Source organism: Schistocerca americana, chromosome 1 (genome assembly GCF_021461395.2).
Source record: "Schistocerca americana isolate TAMUIC-IGC-003095 chromosome 1, iqSchAmer2.1, whole genome shotgun sequence".
Lineage (NCBI taxonomy): Eukaryota > Metazoa > Arthropoda > Insecta > Orthoptera > Acrididae > Schistocerca > Schistocerca americana.
In genome coordinates, this window is record NC_060119.1 from 565,921,907 (window position 1) to 565,942,219 (window position 20,313).

The following is a 20,313-nucleotide window of genomic DNA, read 5'->3' on the forward strand; positions in this document are numbered from 1 at the left end:
AATATCACATCTAATTTTTGTATATATTAATGGAGAAATGTGACATAAGAGTGCTTGTCCTCTGTAGAAGTTTACTGACAGATGAACTCCAGACTACATACTATGACGTAGTAAGACTCTTTGAACTTAGTTTCACTTGTCCTACATTCAGTGCCATAGTTGAGAGAAGTCTTTTACTCCTAAAAAGGATAAAAAAGTATATATGTAATTCACAATCATAGGAACATTTTACAATCTTAGCTCTGTTATCAGCTGAAAATGATCTCTTGTGACACTTTCTAATGTAAACTATCTTTGAACAACAATTAAACTCAGTTTTAGAATGTTGTTTGCAAACCTCACTTTTTGAACAGTGAATGGATTTTTGGAAATGATTTTCAATTTCTTGCAAAGCAGAACCAAAGAGGTTACAATTACAATTTAAGTCTTGATTTGAAAGTAAATATTGTTGACTAATTTTATTAACTTTTCAACAACCTTCAGTGAAGCTTCTTACACATTTTGGAGCAATAGGTAATACATGGTACAAAAAGTTGTTCCAATCATTTTAGCATTTGTATACTGTCAAATGAAAAGTTGCAGATGTTTAAATTGATTCTTCAGAACTTTTACTTCACTTTTCCAAGTGCAATAGTTCTAGAAAATGTATCCAGGAGTTGAAAAGTTCTGTTAGCTACATGGCAAGTAGCACTGTTTGTTATAAAGCTACATGAAAAGTAGTAACATACCGTAAATAAAAGTCAGTATCTGCAGAGTTAGGCAAATTTTTTTTAAAGCTAGTGCTGTAATCAGGCAAATACTAAGCTGTTAATAACAGACAAACAGCAGCTATATCATAAAACTAAGAAGTCAGCAGCTATTTTCAAAGTAGCAGCTTCCTTAATGAATTACCTGATTAAATTTAAATGGCATAAGTGTGAATATCATTAAGTAGTTGAGTTTGTTCCTAGTGAATATAGAGATTAATTTTCTATGATTTCCTTGTCTTTCTTCATGTATACCTTGACTCATTCTACATTCCTGAAGATTTTTCTTCTTTTTAGGATCTGTGGAACATGATAAGTAAATAGAAGCTATGGTTGGGATATAGCTTGTAGCCAGAAATCACTAATGCTTTGAAGGGTGAGTGCATTTTGTTTTCTTTCATGAAACAGGTGAAAAGAGAAGAACAATATTGGTGAAAGGTAGTTTACCATGTAATAGGTGTTATTACCTATTTGGAAGACTGTTTTTTGCTTCACAGGGAAGAGACAAAATTTTTGGTTCTTTACAGATTTGGTACGTGATTGCCTTGGGTTTCTAGAATGCCTTGCTCATAATTAAACTGTGCTTGGTAGAAAATGCCCCTTAATAATCTAGGACGTATCTCAAAATATCTCATCCTGGATAAAACTTATGTGGTGTAATTAAATAATTTCAAGAATCAAGCTCATATTCATAGAAAGATAACATCATATTATAGGTTAAGAAATATGTATTTCAGCGTGCATATATTTGACAAGAGATAGTTTTGGCAGTATGGGGTGACATGTACTGTCAGTTCACATATTGTCATAAAACACTTTTGTGCGACAATGTTAATGTGTTGATACCTGTTTCGTTCAGAAGTGAATGTATTTCAATGAATGATCAGGTAAATTTTGTTTGGGTTATTAGTCTAAGAAACTGGTAACAGTCTCTTGTCTGAGTCACTACCATAATCATCCACTTTATATTGTTATAAGAATACTTTGAAGGCTTGTTAAAGACGTGGCTTTAAATTTTTAAATTTTAGTTTCAGAAAGGCAGTTGAGAGAGTGACTGCAAAATGTGGTATTGCATAGAGGCACGGTTATCCCTACTGAGAGTGCTGAGACACGTGATATGAACTTCAGAGATGCAGAATTTAATACATTCCTCTCAACTTTTTTTGTGTAATTGTCAGCCTTGATTTGTTTTATACAAATGGTATGAATTGTGAATAAATTTAGTGGTGGATGTATGGGTGTTGTATATTAGTGTTCCAAAGTAGAATTTGTTTCTCATATTTTTTTTCAGTTTTCATAAAGTTTAACTGAGTTTGGATTGCTTAGCCAGTCCATCATTTCATGGATGGGTGTCAGTAACTACCTAAAAGTCAGGATGAGGCCAACCAGTGAAACTATCTCAAAACAGTTTGGGTGCAACTGAGATGGAACTCGCCTCTTCAGTTTTCTTATTGGGTATGAGTATGAAACATAGGATGATTTTTAACTATTTAACTGTCTAAAAGTTTTTTTTCTGTGTGAATGGAATTAATAAAAGTCAACTGTGAAAGGTAGTTTTAGTCTCTCATCTGTTTTTAAGTTGGTCAGATAATGCCTCAAAAATCAAAATGCATAACATCTGTTGATGTGTAAATTATTGAAATAAAGTGTTATTAGAGAGTATCTTCACTTATTATACAGGAGAAAAATATGAGTACGGGAATCTTTTTTCTGGCCATGTTCGTCATTCATTAATTAATTCCTTCACACATCATGTTCCATGAATCTGATTGTAATATAGAGCCTTCAGAGGTGTAGGATTAATCAGTTTGTACATTTATAGCCAATGCAAGCTATTTCAGTAAAGTACTGGTGTACTAATAACAAATTATGACTAGTGCTAATATAGACTGAGAATTATGAGAATTCCTTCTAGATCACTTTATATGTGTACATATATTAAGATAAAAGAGGTTATTTTGGATATAAAAAGAATAAATAAGACTACTCTTCCTTTTATACTACTCAGCTGTGGGTTTTGTGTAACACTCCAAATTAGTTATTCATGAAAGTTCACTGAGTTCAGATATCACCACACTGGTAACTTAAAAACTTGTTTAATATGAACATTAAGTTTAACTAGAATTTATATCCTCAAGCCTAAATATTCCAACAAATTCTAGAAGTGGCTAATATGACACTCTTTTATTATTTTCCTAATTCCTGGGGATCTCTGACTTCCTGCATGTTATTCATTGGGAACCTGTTGTTGAATTTTTTCACCAGACCATAAAACTTGTCAGTGATATGCAAAGGTGCAAAAATGAATTAGTGATGCGTTACATATTTCAGATCATGTAGGGCTTGTTATATGGGAACAAATCCTTAGTACTATATTGGAAACATCATTAAATCCAGATGAGCTTTTATTGTTGAGAGTATATATAATTTTCTTAATTTCAGAAGAAGTTTGTGGTATAGTCACATGATTGAATTGAATGAGAGTTATTTCTTCAACATACTGCTATGATCTTTTTCCTTGAACTGCTTGTCCTTATACTTTTTACTGTATTTGAGAAATGATTATTGAATGTATTTGCTACCTGAGTCACATCATTTATAATCCTTCTGTTCAGTTCAGTAGTGATGATATCCTGTTCTATGGTTGGTAGTTCTGTCTCTCATTTCACTACATTTCATACAGCCTTAAGTCTGTTGACAAAGATACTGATTTCTCAAATTATGTAAATGCTTCTCGATTTCTTAATAACTTTCATTAGTTATTTTGAGCAGATTTTGTATTTTGAGACTACAGGAGTATCTCTTCTTGTTCTTGCCAACAGATATATTTCTCTTTTCCTTTCACAGGATACTTTAATCCCTCTAGTGATCTTTGTTTTTTCCTATGGCTGTTTAATGTTCTTTCTGATTACCTCATATAGGAAGCTGTTTTCAAAAAATGATATTAATTTATCATGGAGTAAATTAAAATTTATATTAGCATATGGTTCATTATAAATTATGTCCTTGGTCATCTCTCATAAAACATTCTCAAAAACATTTGTCCTGGAGTCATTGATTCTTGTAACTGATTTCCATCTAAATATAGAAAAACATTTTGAATCATGTGCCATAGAGTTAAAAACTGAGGAGAAGAGTGAAAAACTAATTGTCATTACAATATATAGATCTCCACTGGGTGACAAAAACATAGTCTTAAAAAAATAGAAGCAGCATTAAACACTTTCTATAGTAGTGAAGTGAAATTATTTTTATGTGGAGATTTTAATATTAACCTGTTAATTGAAGGTGATGAAAAAAGACAGCTTTTGAGTATACTCAGCAGCTTCCACATGAAACCACTCTTTACAGATGCCACCAGAATAACAGAACTGTCATCTTCTCTTTTAGACAATATTTTCACAAATATGGAGAATGGTATCACTGAGCCACTAAATGTAAACTTAGGTCTTTCGGATCACAATACACTATTAACATACATAAATTACTCTATCCCCAAGGCAGTAAAATATAAGTGGGGATACAAAAGGCACTTCTATACAGAAAAAGTGAATACTTTCATCCAGTTGTTAGCTAATGAAACCTGGGAAGATGTCTTTGCACAAACAACAACCGAGGAATCTTTCAGTGCTTTTTCTGGTACATTCATGTCCCTATTTGAGATGTGTTTCGCAAAAAAGCTCACAAAGATCAATGTCATGCCTAGGAACACAAGCCAGTGGATAACACCTGCTATTAGAGTATCTAGGCAAACACTAAAACATATCAGTCAACTCAAAAAAGATAACAAAGATGAACACTTCACAGATTATGTTAAGACATACAAGAAAATTTACAGGAAGGTGATCAAAAAAGCCAAGACAATGCACAATGACAGTGTAATTGCGGGGTCAGCAAACAAATCGAAAGCTATATGGAATGTAGTAAAAAAAGAAATAGGCCCAAGCAAAAATGTTAGAAATCCAGATGACTTTGTTTTAAAAGATGATCAAGGTGTGCTAATCAGAAATCTTACTGTAGCAAATTACATTAATGACTACTTCATAAATAGTCCAATCAATCTGAGTAAAAATTGTTCTAAGATTAGTAGAACATCAATCCCAGAAGTACAAAGTGTTAATTCATTATTGCTACCTCCCACGAACAAATTGGAAGTTAATCGAATAATAAAAATAATGAAGAATAAAATATCCTCAGGGATTGACGAGATACCTTGCTTAGTCATGATGAGATGTGCTAGTGTCATATCAGACCCACTCTCACACATCATAAACATATCATTTTCAGAAGGTGTCTTTCCACAACGATTAAAAATTGCAAAAGTAAAACCATTGTGTAAAAAGGGCAATATACATGAAGTGGGAAACTATAGACCAATAGCTTTATTATCGGTATTTTCAAATGTAATAGAGACAGTCATGAAAAATAGAATTACAAATTACCTTGAGAAATTCAATCTATTGTCTGTAAACCAACACGGCTTTCGCAAAGGAATGAGTACAGAGTCAGCCATCACCCAATTCATTGAAAATTTTGTAACGGAGCTAGATAAGAACAACAGTACAATAGGAATAAATTTGGACCTCTCAAAGGCATTTGATACTGTCCAACATGATATCCTGCTAGACATATTAGAATATGTCTGTATACGAGGAGTAGCTAAAAAGTGGTTTCAGTCATATCTCCATAATAGGAAACAGGTAGTAGAAATTGCAACAACAAACAGTAAAAACCAAAGTATTGTTTACAGATCGGATATTCAGACTGTGCCAATTGGGGTACCGCAGGGGAGTGTTCTAGGACCTCTCCTATTTCTTCTTTACATAAATGATATCAAGATTCCAGTAAATGGTACTCATATAACCCTGTTTGCCGATGACACAAACATTGTAGTAACTGACATAAACTGGGTATTGCCAACATCTGCAACCAGAGTTATAGAATATTTGCAAAGTTGGTTTGAAGTGAACAAATTAACCATAAATATCTCTAAAATTAATTATATCCATTACAGGAAAGCAAAGTCACACTCTGATCTAGATCTCAGAATACAAAATAAAGATATTGTGAGAGTTGCTACCACAAAATTCTTAGGTGTACATATAGACGAAAATTTAGACTGGAAATCCCATATCCTGTATCTCTCGCATAAGTTAAGCTCTGCTTGCTTTGCTTTACGTGTTATTAGCTTTGTATGTAGTAGGGAACGTAGCAGAGCTGTTTACTTTGCTTATATACATTCTGCTATTACCTATGGCCTCACCTTCTGGGGTCATAGTAAGAAAAATCTCAAAACCATCTTCACTCTACAAAAACGAGCTGTTAGAATAATTACCAACAGTTCAAGGCTAACTCCTTCAAAGCAATTATTTAAACAGCTGAAGATTCTACCCCTACTGAGCCTCTATATACAGAAAAGCGTAATTAATGTAAAAAGAAATATTAACAATTTCCAGTCCAACTCGGATCTACATATTTACAACACAACAAAGTGCAATGACATTCACATAAAAAGAGTTAACAAGGCTTTGACGCAGAAACAAACAAACATAAAAGGAAGCAGATTGTATAACAAACTACCAGTAAAGATAAAAGAAATAAAAAAAATTGTCTTCATTTAAAGAAGCAGTATTCAAATTTTTAATGACCAACTGCTATCATAGTGTAAAAGAATACCTGGAATGGGTTCATACTAAACAATTATATTTATGTACTCTGTGCCAATAGTAATTTTTATCTGACTGTTGCTATGATCTAAATAAATAATATGTACAAAAGTGCTAGAATTGTATGTGTTATATCTAAATATCAACTGTGTATTCCATGTAAAAAGTCTTACTCATACATCAATGTAAATAATCAAAGTTGTACATGCTATTTCAATGTGGTCTGATGTTATGTAGTCTACTATGCACATCTGTATTTTGTATAGTATTGTTCACCCTTTATGTGTGTATATATATACTATATATTTTTGGAAGAAATCCATGCAATGTACATTGTCTCTGGATGAATAAACTACTACTACTACTACTACTAATAGTGAAAGATACTATCTTATTTATTCTAATAACTGTGCTTTGTGGTCAGAGAGGGCATTTGTTACTGGATAAACAGTTATTTTCCTGCTATGAACTTCACCACAGAAAACATTATCAGTTAGGTTCCTACTGTCATTATCCACCTGTATTGAAAAGTTCTTATTAAGATTCGTGATTTTAGATAATATTAGAGCTGTGGAAATTGATCTATAATTTTCTGGTCACTCCCTGTCTCTCATTTTATGCACAGGTATAGTTTCAGCTAACTTTAAACTTCCAAGAAAGGCACTTTCCTCAGACATTAAGTTTATAAAGTAGCACAAGGGATGGCTAATTAGGTCCACAATTTTTTTACAATAAAGTTGGAGAAACTATAGTAGTCTTCAGTTTTTGAGTTACTGAGTTTTAACGCTTCTGGTATGATTTTTTTTTTTTTTTTAGTAATTTAATTGAAAGCTTTGTTGCTTTGGTAAAAATAAAATTGGTTCTTTTTGTCGTGACAGAATAAATTACTATTAATCACACCAGATTTGTCGGAGAACAGCAGCAACATGTGTAATTGATCCAGCTTTAAGAAATTCTATTACCTTTTAGCGGAAAATCGTGCGGTACTCTCCGACGTAGAAAAGTCGTGGTGTTCCGTTCGGAGCAGGAGGCGGCTGTCTTTTCTCATTCGCGATAGCGAAAATTACTAAAAAATGAACAGAAGTTTTTTTTCGGAGGAAGATCGCGCGGAGAAAACAGACAGAAGTTACAAGAAAGAAACCTAAGGGACCAACTAATTGGATTTGTACGAACATATAAACGGGACTGAGAGAACTTGGAATAAATACTATAACGATGTCGTCACGACAGCCTCCTGTTCCGACAGAACACACGCTGGATCATAAGCTGCATAAATCTTTTAAACAGAAAAGATTATCACAAGTATAATTAACGAAAATAAGGTTGAGAGATTTTCTTTGAAATTAAATAAACTTCAAGGCTTCAAGTATTATATTATGAAACGGAAACTTACATTAACATGGCCACCCATTGTGGCGGTGGAGCGAATTTTCATGATACACATTCTCGCTTGTTTGTGGCTACATATATTTTTAATCACTTAAACTCTTAAATTTACAATAAAATGATTATATCAGTATGGAGCACAATACTTTTGCGTCCGACTCGCAACACATTCACAGAAGAACAGCTAGAGAGCGGCGCGGCTCCCTGCAGAAGTAAAAATTGGCAATTGTTATTTTGAAACATAGGTGCATCGTTTTTTTACTGATCGATAGCAGCGTATAACAGTTTATAGCTATCGTGATATTCTGCGCTTTTCAGGAGTGCGGCAAAGATATCTGGTTACAACATTCATTGGTATATGTTAAAAGTTCGCACATACTGACGCGAATACAGAAAAAAAACTTTTACATGTTAAAAATCGCAGTGATAAAGGCTGTAATGTCACAATGCCTCCCATGTGAGGCATGATGATTCCGGAAGGATCATCAGGACTCACATGTAGTTTCAAGACATTACTGTGCTTTATCATCTGTTTACTTTCGTTCTAACATAAAATTGGAATGAGTTTGTCATCTAGTTATTTTATGCTTCCAGTACAGTTATGAAAACAAATAAAGTCTTTCAGTGTCTTTTGTGCACTTTGGCACTTCTCTCAGTTCATTGTAAGGTGTCCTTGCACTGTTATCTTAATTGCTGTTACTGTGAAACAAAATATGACAAAAACAATCTTAAGTCTAACACACACAAAGATAAATGAATAATACTCTATATAGAAAACAAAACATGTCAGTAGACAAACATACACAGATACATTGAAATAATTACTTAAACAGTCCTCTAAAATTGTCTGTGACCTGTTTGGTCTCGTAATGTTTTTTATCCGTTTCATTAGATTCTTTTAGAATGTCGTTGTTAATCAGGACGTTTCACTTGACACCACACTGTACACTTTTATTTGTCACGCGCTCACTTAACCGGAGTCTGCAACGTCTATTCTCATTCGGTGAGCGGCGTCGTCCGAGAGGTCACGACCCTGGGTAGCGTCTTTTTTGCGTTCGCTCGTGTTGCCTCTCTAGTGTCTCGCATCAAGCATCATGTCGTTTACATGCAAATAAACAGAAAGAAACCTGTGTTTGGTTCGTGCTTTAATGTAGACTTACAGGTAAAGGTTTTATAGGATTCTGGACAGGATTGATAACCTTCCCTTCCAGTTAACGTTTCAGTGCTCAGTAATGCCTTGTCTTTATTAACTATCTATCGCAAAATATCCGACGTGACTGATTAAATGGAAATTAATTTGAAGCTAAGACTTCTCTTTTTACAGAATAAATAAAGTTCATAATTACGTTTCACTGTGATAGCTTTAGCAATGTCTCTTGCGTAGTTGTGAGACGGAAAACATTCTAAGGTCAATGACACGCCTCCACAGCGCGCGCGTCGGTTGTGTTTCAAATGTTAATTGTTGAGTCCAACTGCAAGCAGCTCCGCGCTGTTGCCGGTTACTAGTCCAGTGCAACACGCGCTCGTGTATGCTCGTATGAAGTTTAACGTGTGTCACTCGCGCTCTGCTAAAATGAGAACACGCGGAAAACACACGTCTAGTGTCCTTTCTCCATCGTCTATCGGCGTATCAAAAACTTGGGTAGAAAATACCACCGTCTGTTTCGAGGATTTCACACGACAGTCCCTGCGACCTGCCATGCTGCTTACACACAGGTAAGTGAAGCCAACGTTTTACATATAGTTTGCAAAATGTTTTGCTGTGATCGCTGTCACTACCTGCACTTGCGTGTACACACGTCACTGCACACGTATTTTGTACACTTTATCACTCGCATTTTGTTTAGAACGTCTTAGGGTGTCTGCAAATTCACATCTCCCATCTCACATTGCGATTTCAAAGTTCACAGTTCAAGTTACTCACAGGTAAATACATTACAAGATTAAACAATGTCTATAAATTACATACATACATACATAAATTTCTTAAGTTTGCTTACAGTCACAAAATTCTGTTAACCTTTTCAGTCACGCCACGTCGGATTAGCGTATTGAATACCACTACTTGTGCATCAAGGCACGATTATTTCGGTTATTCTCTCTCCCTTTTACAAAGGTAAATTTTTTCTTAAAACAAATCTTTTAAGCAGCTTGTTATTTCGTTTCTCTTCAAAATTTAGTGTCACTGTTTATGTAGAGCACAGATTGAACAAATTCTGTCTCTACTGGTCGAGCATACTCATGCATTTCTCTCCGGAAGATTCATGCTTCATAAAGTTACTGGCTGCAAGTACTACTCGCGGAATGTATTATAATCTCTCAACATTGCTACTCGCGATACGCGATTAGAACAAAACTTTCGCTAACGGATCTCTCCCACAAATTTCGTTTCCACTTCAACCGTCTAAAGAGCACTCAGCTGAGCATGTCAAATTCTAATCCTCACTTTTTTTTTTAATGGGGTAGGATGGGGAAGTGGAAGAGGAGAGGATCAAATATGAACATAAATACACTATATACATATACAAATTCTAGCACAACTACACTAGGATATTTTTGTGACCTTAGATGCATGACATGCGTCACGTGTGCCTTCAAGTGGCTATTCTTTAATCTAATATCAGATCTTAGTTTTATTATTATAATGTGAGTCATATCTGGTGACAGCTTTCTAGTTTCTCACGCTTCCTTCTGGGCGATTGTCGGGCTTGGCTGTGAAATAGCTAATTACTTTAGTGCATCTTACATGTTTAAAGAAGAAACGTTTACCATCAGAAATACTTCAGACTTGTCAGTACGACGTATATGTTTCCATAGTGGCACTCTCGACTACATGACCTAACAGCTGTTGTAAAACACAATAAAGGAAATGCTTTGTTGCTTAGCTATTAAATCTTTATGAGGCTTACTGTTCGTAGATGATACTTTGAATCTGAGACTGAATCTCCTGAAAACTATCAAATACTACGTGATACTCTCTATCTCTGTTATTTACTGCTTTTGACAGTTCAAACACTTGGCTACACAAATCTGTTTAATTCTAAAGATCGCGCTAACAAAAGGTATAGTTCATGGCGGTGTTACAATAACGCACAGTTTACACGCAATAGGCTGTACTCTGTACACTTAAAGACTAACATTCCATCTTGAGGGCTGAAAAAGAAATTGCTTAACCTAATATTTCACATACATATATATTCATTGGAGTTGGAAGGTGGCAATCTGCTACTTCCTTCCGTATCTCCTTTCACCAATAACGGCATTCCTCAATGCCAACAGCCAACTTGGACTGCTTACACCTATGACTAACTTAAAACTAACTGAGAATCTGTCCTCTCAAATGGAATGTGCTTTCCTTTTCGTACGCCATAATAAATCAAATCTTCAATTACCTCCATAGTTTTTCGCCAAAGTGTGAGTACTCGTATTGGTGTGTTTGAATACCGAAGTGTTTCACAGGTTAAACCTTAGGGTAATGTTCCTTTGCCTGTTACTTTGCCTCGTTATACTTCTTGAGATCCTGGTGGTGATACAATCCTTTAATTCTGCCAGATGCTGGATCCGCTATTAGATAACATCCTGTATGTGGTTTTCTAATTACTACAAATGGTCCGTCGTACAATAGCCTCCATTTCCGATTTCTTTTCAACAACTTCAATGGCTTAAAACGTGTCCGTAAAAGCACATTTTCATTAATATCATATGTAAGAGCCTTAGATACCTTCTTGTCATAAGACTTCTTGCGTAGATTCGCCTGTACAGCTAAGGATACCAATGCTTGCCTAAGTTTTGCATCTAAATCTAATTCTGGTTCCACAATTTTAGGTATGGGATCTAACCATTCATTTCTTTCCCGATGACTCGTCATTAATTCCGCAGGTGTAAATCCAGTTGAGAAGTGTGGAAGATTGTTGACAATCTGCTCGAATGAAGATACAAAGTCAATCCAACGGGTTTGTCGATTAGGTATGTAGGTTCGGATGAATCTATTGAACTCTTTGAAGATACGTTCGGTGGGATTAGATTGCGGTCTGAAACGAGATATAAGTATTTGTTTGATGCCATGTCTGGCAAGAAAATTGCGCCATTGTCTGCCAGTGAAATTCGATGCATTATCTGATAGAATGGCCTCCGGCTTGCCAAATCGAGGAAAATAGTCTTGTTCGATTCGACGGATGATCGGAAGTGCACTGGATGATTTCACTGCATAAAGTCTCACATGTTTTGTGAAAATATCCAACAATGCGACTAGGTATTTCACCCCTCCTGTCCCTTGCGGCAGGGGGTCGGCGAGATCAAGGTCCAGAACTTGATTTGGTCTCTCAGTAATAATTGGATTCAGAGGAATTAGGTTCGAATGGTTGAAGGGTTTTGCCTTCTGGCATATAAGACATGTACTTAACAACTTGTGGATTCGATGGTGCAAGTTTGGTACATAGCAATACGCAGAAATCTTTCGTTTGCATTTTTCAGGTCCATAATGACCCCAGGAAAGATGTGTGTACCAGATAAGGTGTTTAACGTATGCGTGTGGTATACACACACACCATCTACCAGAGAGGAGAGAAGTTCGATGGAATAAAACATCGTTGTGTAGTTTATAAAATTTGGACAAGTGGTGATCGGGTTTTGTTAGAAGAAGTTGTTTGACCTTACGCCATTTGGGATCTGTTTCTTGGAGTATACGCATCTGCTTGCAGAGCTGAAGGGAATACTTTCTATGTGGTGGGTCTTTCATTAGAAGAATTCGGTAGTTAGACATCTGCTCGATAAGTTCACTGGACTCGGGAAGTCCTTGCGGCATGCGTGACAAAGCATCCGCGATAATGTTGTTTTTACCCTTGATGTATACTGTTTCGAAATCATACTCTTGCAAGAAGAGACTCCATCGTGTAAGACGAGGATGAAGAAGTTAACACGAGAGCGAGAAACTAAGAGCTTGGTGATCAGAAAAGACCTTAATTTTCCGACCATGGATGTAGTAATTGAACCTTTTAAAGGACCATACAACGGCCAGAGCCTCCAACTCTGTCACCGAGTATGACCTCTCACATTCTGTGAGAACCCTACTTGCAAAGCTGATAACTCTTATCTCTTCTTTTCCATCAATTACTTCTATTTGAAACAAACAAGAACCAAGCCCCTGAATTGAAGCATCTGACGAAATACAGAATTCTTTATCCATGTCTGGATGGAACAAAATATTGCTGTTAAGAAGTGCTTGTTTAATGCGATCAAAATCTGCCTGACACTCTGGCGTCCAATGCCAGTGAGTATTTTTCTTTAGAAGATCATGCAATGCTTGACTGTTCATCGACTGGTCCGAAATAAACTTTCTGAAAAAGGAAGTCATTCCGAGGAAGCCTTTCAACTGGTGTTTAGAAGAGGGCACAGGAAAGTCTTTAATAGCTGCTAGTTTGTCTGGATCTGGGGTAATTCCCTCTGATGATACAAGATGTCCTAAAAATTTAATCTCGCTTTTACCAAATTTAGACTTATGTAGATTAGCTGTGACTCCATAGTCAACAAACCTCTGGAAAACTTTGCTTATTATGTCTAAATGTTCTTCCCAAGATTTCGTAGCAATCAGTAAGTCATCAACATACACTGTTACTCGATCCAGCAGTTCAGGTCCTAATACATGATCAAGTGCAGCTATGAATACGCCTGAACTCACATTCAAACCAAATGGAACTACTTTGAATTGGTATGATCTACCTGCAAATATAAACGCTGTGTATTTTCGAGACTGTGATGTCATCTTGACCTGCCAGTAGCTCGATCTCAAGTCTACCGATGTGAGGAATTTTACTCTATGAAACCTTTGTAATTGTTCATCCATAGCCTCAGGTCGAGTTCTCACTGGAATAATTATTTTATTTATGTTTCTTGCATCCAAAACTATACGTAAACTACCATCCTGCTTCAAAACTGGCAATAATGGACTACTGTAAGGTGAGTCTAACGGTTCAATGATCTCCCACTTAAGCATTTTACGTATTTCATTTTTCACAGCCTCGCGCCTTGCATACGGGACAGAGTATGTTGTCTTGCAAAAAGTAGAATGGGGAGCGACCTTCATGTCATATTCGTAGTCACGTATTACTCCAGGTTTCGAAGAAAAGACATGAAGATACCTCATAAGTAAGTGCAGTAAATCTTGCCTTTGTGTGTAATCAAGTTCACATGATTCGCTTACTTTATTCAAAATCTCTTCTCTAGTCGGAAGTCCGTCATCAGTATCAAAATCCGTCCAACTGTTACCCTGTCTTGTCATGTGTGCTTGGTTCAAAAACATTCGCTGTACCAGTCTGCGTACCTTAACTTTGTGCTTAGTGTTGACTCTTTTGACCTCGCCGCACAACAATTGCAGCGTTACCTCATGTTCACCTACTCGGATTGTACAGATACCCTTTTCTATATCAATCACTGCCTTATTCTTCCTCAGGAACTCCATTCCTAATAAGCATGACACTGAAAATTCTTAACTACTAGAAATACACACATGAAAGAAGTAGAATTAATCCTTATCGGTACCTGAGCTTGCAAATTGACTCGCTGTGATAAAGATCCTACCGCTCCTGTTACTGAACAACCTTGTACTGGTAACGTTAAAATTTTCATCCCTGCAGAAACTTTCTTAAACATACATAGTGATAAAGTATTTACGTTTGCACCAGTATCAATAATAGCATCTATTGGTGTATTGGCTATGTAAATTTTTAGTCATTGCTTGTACTTCGTCTTCCCATACGTCATTCAAGTCTGTCTCAATATTTTCCTGCAACAAATCGTCTCTCAAGTCAGTGTCGCGATCATAACGTATTACGTTAAGTCGTTCAAGGTCGAGTTTGCCCCCATTATGTCCCGCAGCATCCCCAAGGAGGCGAAAAGGTGCTGCCTTTAGTTTTCCGCTTTCTTGTGATGCGACTGATTTGATTCTTCTGTCACATCACTTGACCATTCTCACTGGTTTTTTACCCATTGTGTGTGTTGATTTGTATCAAATCCTTGTTGGTACTGCACTTGGTTACCAGGCTGAAAAATCGGTACATTACTTGCCTGCGTAAAGTATACCGGTGGATTGTATTGTTTTCTTGGTTTATTGTTATTGTATCTAAAGTCCTGTTGTGGTGGCGTGTACTGTTGTTGTTGCATGAATGGTTGTTGCTGAGGCGTGTATTGCTGTTGTTGCTGGTGTTGTGGCTGCCCATAGGGTTGTGGTGGAGGTAGCTGACCTCCGCAATTTTGATTGTTGCAAAGTTTACCCTTGTATTTGTTCCCATTCTGGTAGAAGTTACTACCGTTATTGTTTGATTGGTATGGGGCATTCCCGTAATACTGTTGTTGCGTGTTGTATATTGGATTGTACCGTTGGTTGCCGTAATGCTTGTTTTTGTGTTTATCATTACGGTAACCATTGTTTCGGCCTCTATTGCGGTTATTGTACTGTTTGTTTCCGTATTGTGTTTCGTGTGAACCATTTCCATTACTACCGTTTCCATTCGAATACGTGCCTGCGTTGTTGTTCTTACGGTTAGCATTCGCACGCGCGTCTTCGTGTATAAGATCGAGCGAATCAAGGACGGATAAAAATGCGTCCTGATCTTCCTCTGACACGTTCACTAATTTTTCGCGTATGGAAATGGGTAGTTTTGACTTAAGAATCATAATAACATCTTTTGTTGTTATGGGAGTGTCCCAATATTGTATCTTTCTCAAGTACTTTTCAAAGTACCGGCGAAGTCCGCCACTGTTCGAATGGAAAGGTTCGGCGTTGTAGACCTCTTTGCGTAGGCGTTGCTGAACACCTGCGCTCCAAAATTTGCTTAAAAAGTTCTTCTCAAACTCGCTAAATGTTTTGCACTTATCAACCATCTCGGTTCCCCATATAGCACTTTCTCCTTGTATGTATCCGGTAATGACTTGTATTCTCTGTTTGTCACTCCAGGCAGCTGGAAAGACTCCTGAAAAGTTCTTTAGGAAAACGACTGGAAGAATATTTCGCTTTTCCGGTTGGAATGGTTGAAAAACTCTTGTGTTTCAATACACTCTCCTCTTTCATGAGGGTTGTGAGTGTCAATTGTTCAGTGTTGTTGTTGTGTGAATCGTTAAATTCATTTTTCGGTCGCGGAATGTACTGTGGTGTGTTGTGTTGTCTGGTATTGATGTTCATCTGGCTCAGAAGGTAGTGAGTGTTTCCCATCACTCTGGTTATCATACTGTAGTGTTTGAATTTGCTGTTTCAGGTCGGATATCTCATCTGTTACTTGCTTCCGCCATTCCGGCAAATCCCGGGTAAACACTCGTCTAATTTGGCCTAGTTCAGTACAAACAGTGTCTCCTGAACCGCCGGGTGCAGATAATATGTCTAAGGTTGCGGATTTAACAACATCTTTCAAGTCACGTGTAACCTTCTCCTCAACAAGCTTCTCTTGTACATCAATCCATTCTTTGTAATGTTCGGTAAGTGCTTTAATGTGCGAAGCAACACTACTGTTAACTCTTTCCTCAATAGTTCGGTCCGAAATGTCATTCGCCATTGCACTTACTTTTGATTCTACAGTGGCTACCGCTGTCGCTAACTCGTCTACCTGTCGTGCAACTGTTTTATACGCAAGTTTTACCGAATCGGTTTCTTTCCGACACGCTTCGATTTGAGTTGTGAGATTCTGACCAATGTTATCAATTTTGTTATTCAGAGTGCTTATCTGTGTTGTCAAAGTGGTTACTTGCGCCGTGACGTCACCCTTAACCGAATCTATCTGTGCTGTGAGAGAGCCTACTTGCGTAGTGAGGGTACCTACTTTCGCATCAATGGTGGTATTTACGTCATTCCTAACTGAGTCAATCTGTGTTGTCATATCCGTTTTCAACTCTGATAAAAACTTGTCTCTGTCTTTCTCACGTTGTTCGCGATCACGTTCGCGCTGTTCCCTCTCCTGTCTGTCTAGTATCAATCCCTGTAACATTTTGACAATGTCAATTGATACCGTTATCGGGGAAGTGGGTGTTTCCTGCTGAGTGTCGTCCACGTTAGCTACCTCTTGTCTGTCGTCAGTCCTGACCGTCGTTCCGCGTGAGCGGAGTCGATAATGTTTGTTAACAGTGCCGTCGCTTTCGTCTGCAGAGTTCGCGCTCGATTGTCCGTCCGCCATAATGAAATTCAACTATTGCCAACTTAAAATGGGTACTGCCAACTGAAATTCTGATTGTCAATTATTCTTGCCGCGCAAGTTAAAGTCGCGGCGCGTTCGTCAAATGTCTAATGTTACATGGGTAATAACTGACACACGTCTGTAGCAAAAAGACAAGATGGAGTCAACGCCGTTGAAACAATTGATTGCCAACGCTGTTACACAGAAAAGACTGAAATGGCATCCATCTTGAACTTACACGAGAATACTAACTACAGTATAAAACAAATAGTCCAAGCAAAAGGTTACAGAAAATGTTCAAATATTTACGTAGGAAAAAAAGTGGTTTTTTACGTTAAGCTACAGAAAGGATAGAGTGAGGTCGAATTTGAAGGTCAAATGAGCTACTCTTTAGACAGAACTATGGCAAACGAAAATTTGGTACTCACTCGGCGTTGTCTTCAAAACTGCAAATCTGCGTCTTATTAAATCCCAAGATATTTGTGTAAATACCGCGTCCTTCAATATTGCGTATATTTATTGCTCATCCGTAATTTTATGCAGCATTGGGTTCCAAAGAGCGATACATGAAATAAGACAATCATATGTTAGTACCGTGACACTTTCAATATTTTAGTCAAGTCCCTGTTCGGGCGGGCGCCAGATCTGGTATGTTTTGTTTTTTTTTAGTAATTTAATTTAAAGCTTTGTTGCTTTGGTAAAAATAAAATTGGTTCTTTTTGTCGTGACAGAATAAATTACTATTAATCACACCAGATTTGTCGGGGAACAGCAGCAACATGTGTAATTGATCCAGCTTTAAGAAATTCTATTACCTTTTAGCGGAAAATTCGTGCGGTACTCTCCGACGTTAGAAAAGTCGAAGTGTTCCGTTCGGAGCAGGAGGCGGCTGTCTTTTCTCATTCGCGATATCGAAAATTACTAAAAAATGAACAGAAATTTTTTTTCGGAGAAAGATCGCGCGGAGAAAACAGACAGAAGTTACATGAAAGAAACCTAAGGGACCAACTAATCGTATTTGTACGAACATATAAACGGAACTGAGAGAACTTGGAATAAATGCTATAACGATGTCGTCACGACAGCCTCCTGTTCCGACAGAACACACGCTGGATCATAAGCTGCATAAATCTTTTAAACAGAAAAGATTATCACAAGTATAATTAATGAAAATAAGGTTGAGAGATTTTCTTTGAAATTAAGTAAACTTGAAGGCTTCAAGTATTATATTATGAAACGGAAACTTATATTAACATGGCCACCCATTGTGGCGGTGGAGCGAATTTTCATGATACACATTCTCGCTTGTTTGTGGCTACATATATTTTTAATCACTTAAACTCTTAAATTTACAATAAAATGATTATATCAGTATGGAGCACAATACTTTTGCGTCCGACTCGCAACACATTCACAGAAGAACAGCTAGAGAGCGGCGCGGCTCCCTGCAGAAGTAAAAATTGGCAATTGTTATTTTGAAACATAGGTGCATCGTTTTTTTTTACTGATCGATAGCAGCGTATAACAGTTTATAGCTATCGTGATATTCTGCGCTTTTCAGGAGCGCGGCAAAGATATCTAGTTACAACATTCATTGGTATATGTTAAAAGTTCGCACATACTGACGCGAATACAGAAAAAAAACTTTTACATGTTAAAAATCGCAGTGATAAAGACTGTAATGTCACACGCTACATCACTATAACCTTGGGGAAAAACTGATCTCCATTTGAAATCACTATTACTTCCCTAGTTGGCCTCAAAGTCTATACCCAATGAGAAAATAATACTGGTTCATTGTCATTATTGGCTACTGTCTCATCATTATGTACAATGTACTTCCCTGATCTGATAAAGCTGAGATTAAGTTGATTTGGACTAATGGGAACAGTTAGGATTTTTTTTTTTTTTTCATCTTCCGTGCTGCCTTCTATTTGTAAAACGGGACTGATCTATGCAGTTGTCATTGGCCTATATTTTAGCTTTACTTATTTCCATTCTGTAATACCATTTCTGTTTCACATTCAATGACTTGTATATATGATTGCTGCATGACATTTCACATCATGACTTTAGCAGTATTTTTAACTTATACAGATGAGGAGTGAACCAATTACTTGTGCATCCTTTCCTGTTTTTCTTTAAACACGCCCTCCTGATATCTGAAGTGGTATTCATATGGCATGTTGTATGCCGCATGTCACACATTTATTAAAGGGGCTGCTATAACATGTAAGAAATTTTGTTTTTATGCGCCAAATCCCCCACATTTATAGTTCAGTTACATCTCTGTAGTGCAATTGGTAGTGTAAAACTCTGGCTCCCTCTATTCAGTTAATAAACCCATAAAATTTTAATTTTGAACTGAAACATTATGATGTCTTAGTAAAGTCACAGAATAGTTTTTGTTGCATAACTCTGCCAAGACTCATTTTGCAAAAACATGTATGAGTTCGAAGTGAAAATCTTATACAAAATTAAAATGAAAGCACCACATAATTTATGGTGTCTTAAAATAATAAGTAGGCCACTTCCCATTTATTTTTTAAGTACTGGAATAAGTGCAATGGTCATTGTGGTACCTCTATTTAAGGCACTTACCAAATATCCTTTGATTCCTTTATTGACTGATTGCAACCAAAAGGTGATCCTATAAAGTCAGAGCTAGACTTCTATTCTCTGTTAGGAACTTCATCAAGGGGCTTACAGCTATCAATTTTTCGTGATCTAATGACGTTTTTAGTCCCTCAAATACTGTATTTTTGCAATTATAGTCTGTTTACTGGATAAATGTTCTTCCAGAATAAACTTAATTGATCTATTTAGTTGATAATTAGTACACGCAGTTTGTTGCTTCTTTGAAGGAGTAACAAGCAAATTTGAAGACCGCTAATTTTAGTAGCTTTGCCATCCACCCCAGTTTTAATGAGATTTTCCTGGCATTTGAAGTACTGTACAGGATCTTGGCTAAAGGGACTTGGGATACACTTTTATTTCTCCTTGTGCTGCATTTGCAAATCATGTGAAGGAAGAGCAAAAAATAATATCTGACTTTCCTTCCCATATCACTAAACATGATTCAAAGTACATATATGCCTGTTAAACGAGGTATTATTGGGTAATTAAATTACCAGTGCATTTCATGACCAGTTGGTGCATTTTCAAATTCGAAAGGATCAGCATTCAGAAAAGATATTTTGTCCTCCCTCTAATGGTGAAGACAGTTTATCATCTTCATGTGATCCATAGAAGAACATTGAAAGATATATTGCTTTCAACAAATACTGGTTAGAAAAGAAAGATTTTTCCATATACTTGACAAAAGAAAATGACTTTACAGCAAAGTGTGTGATTTGA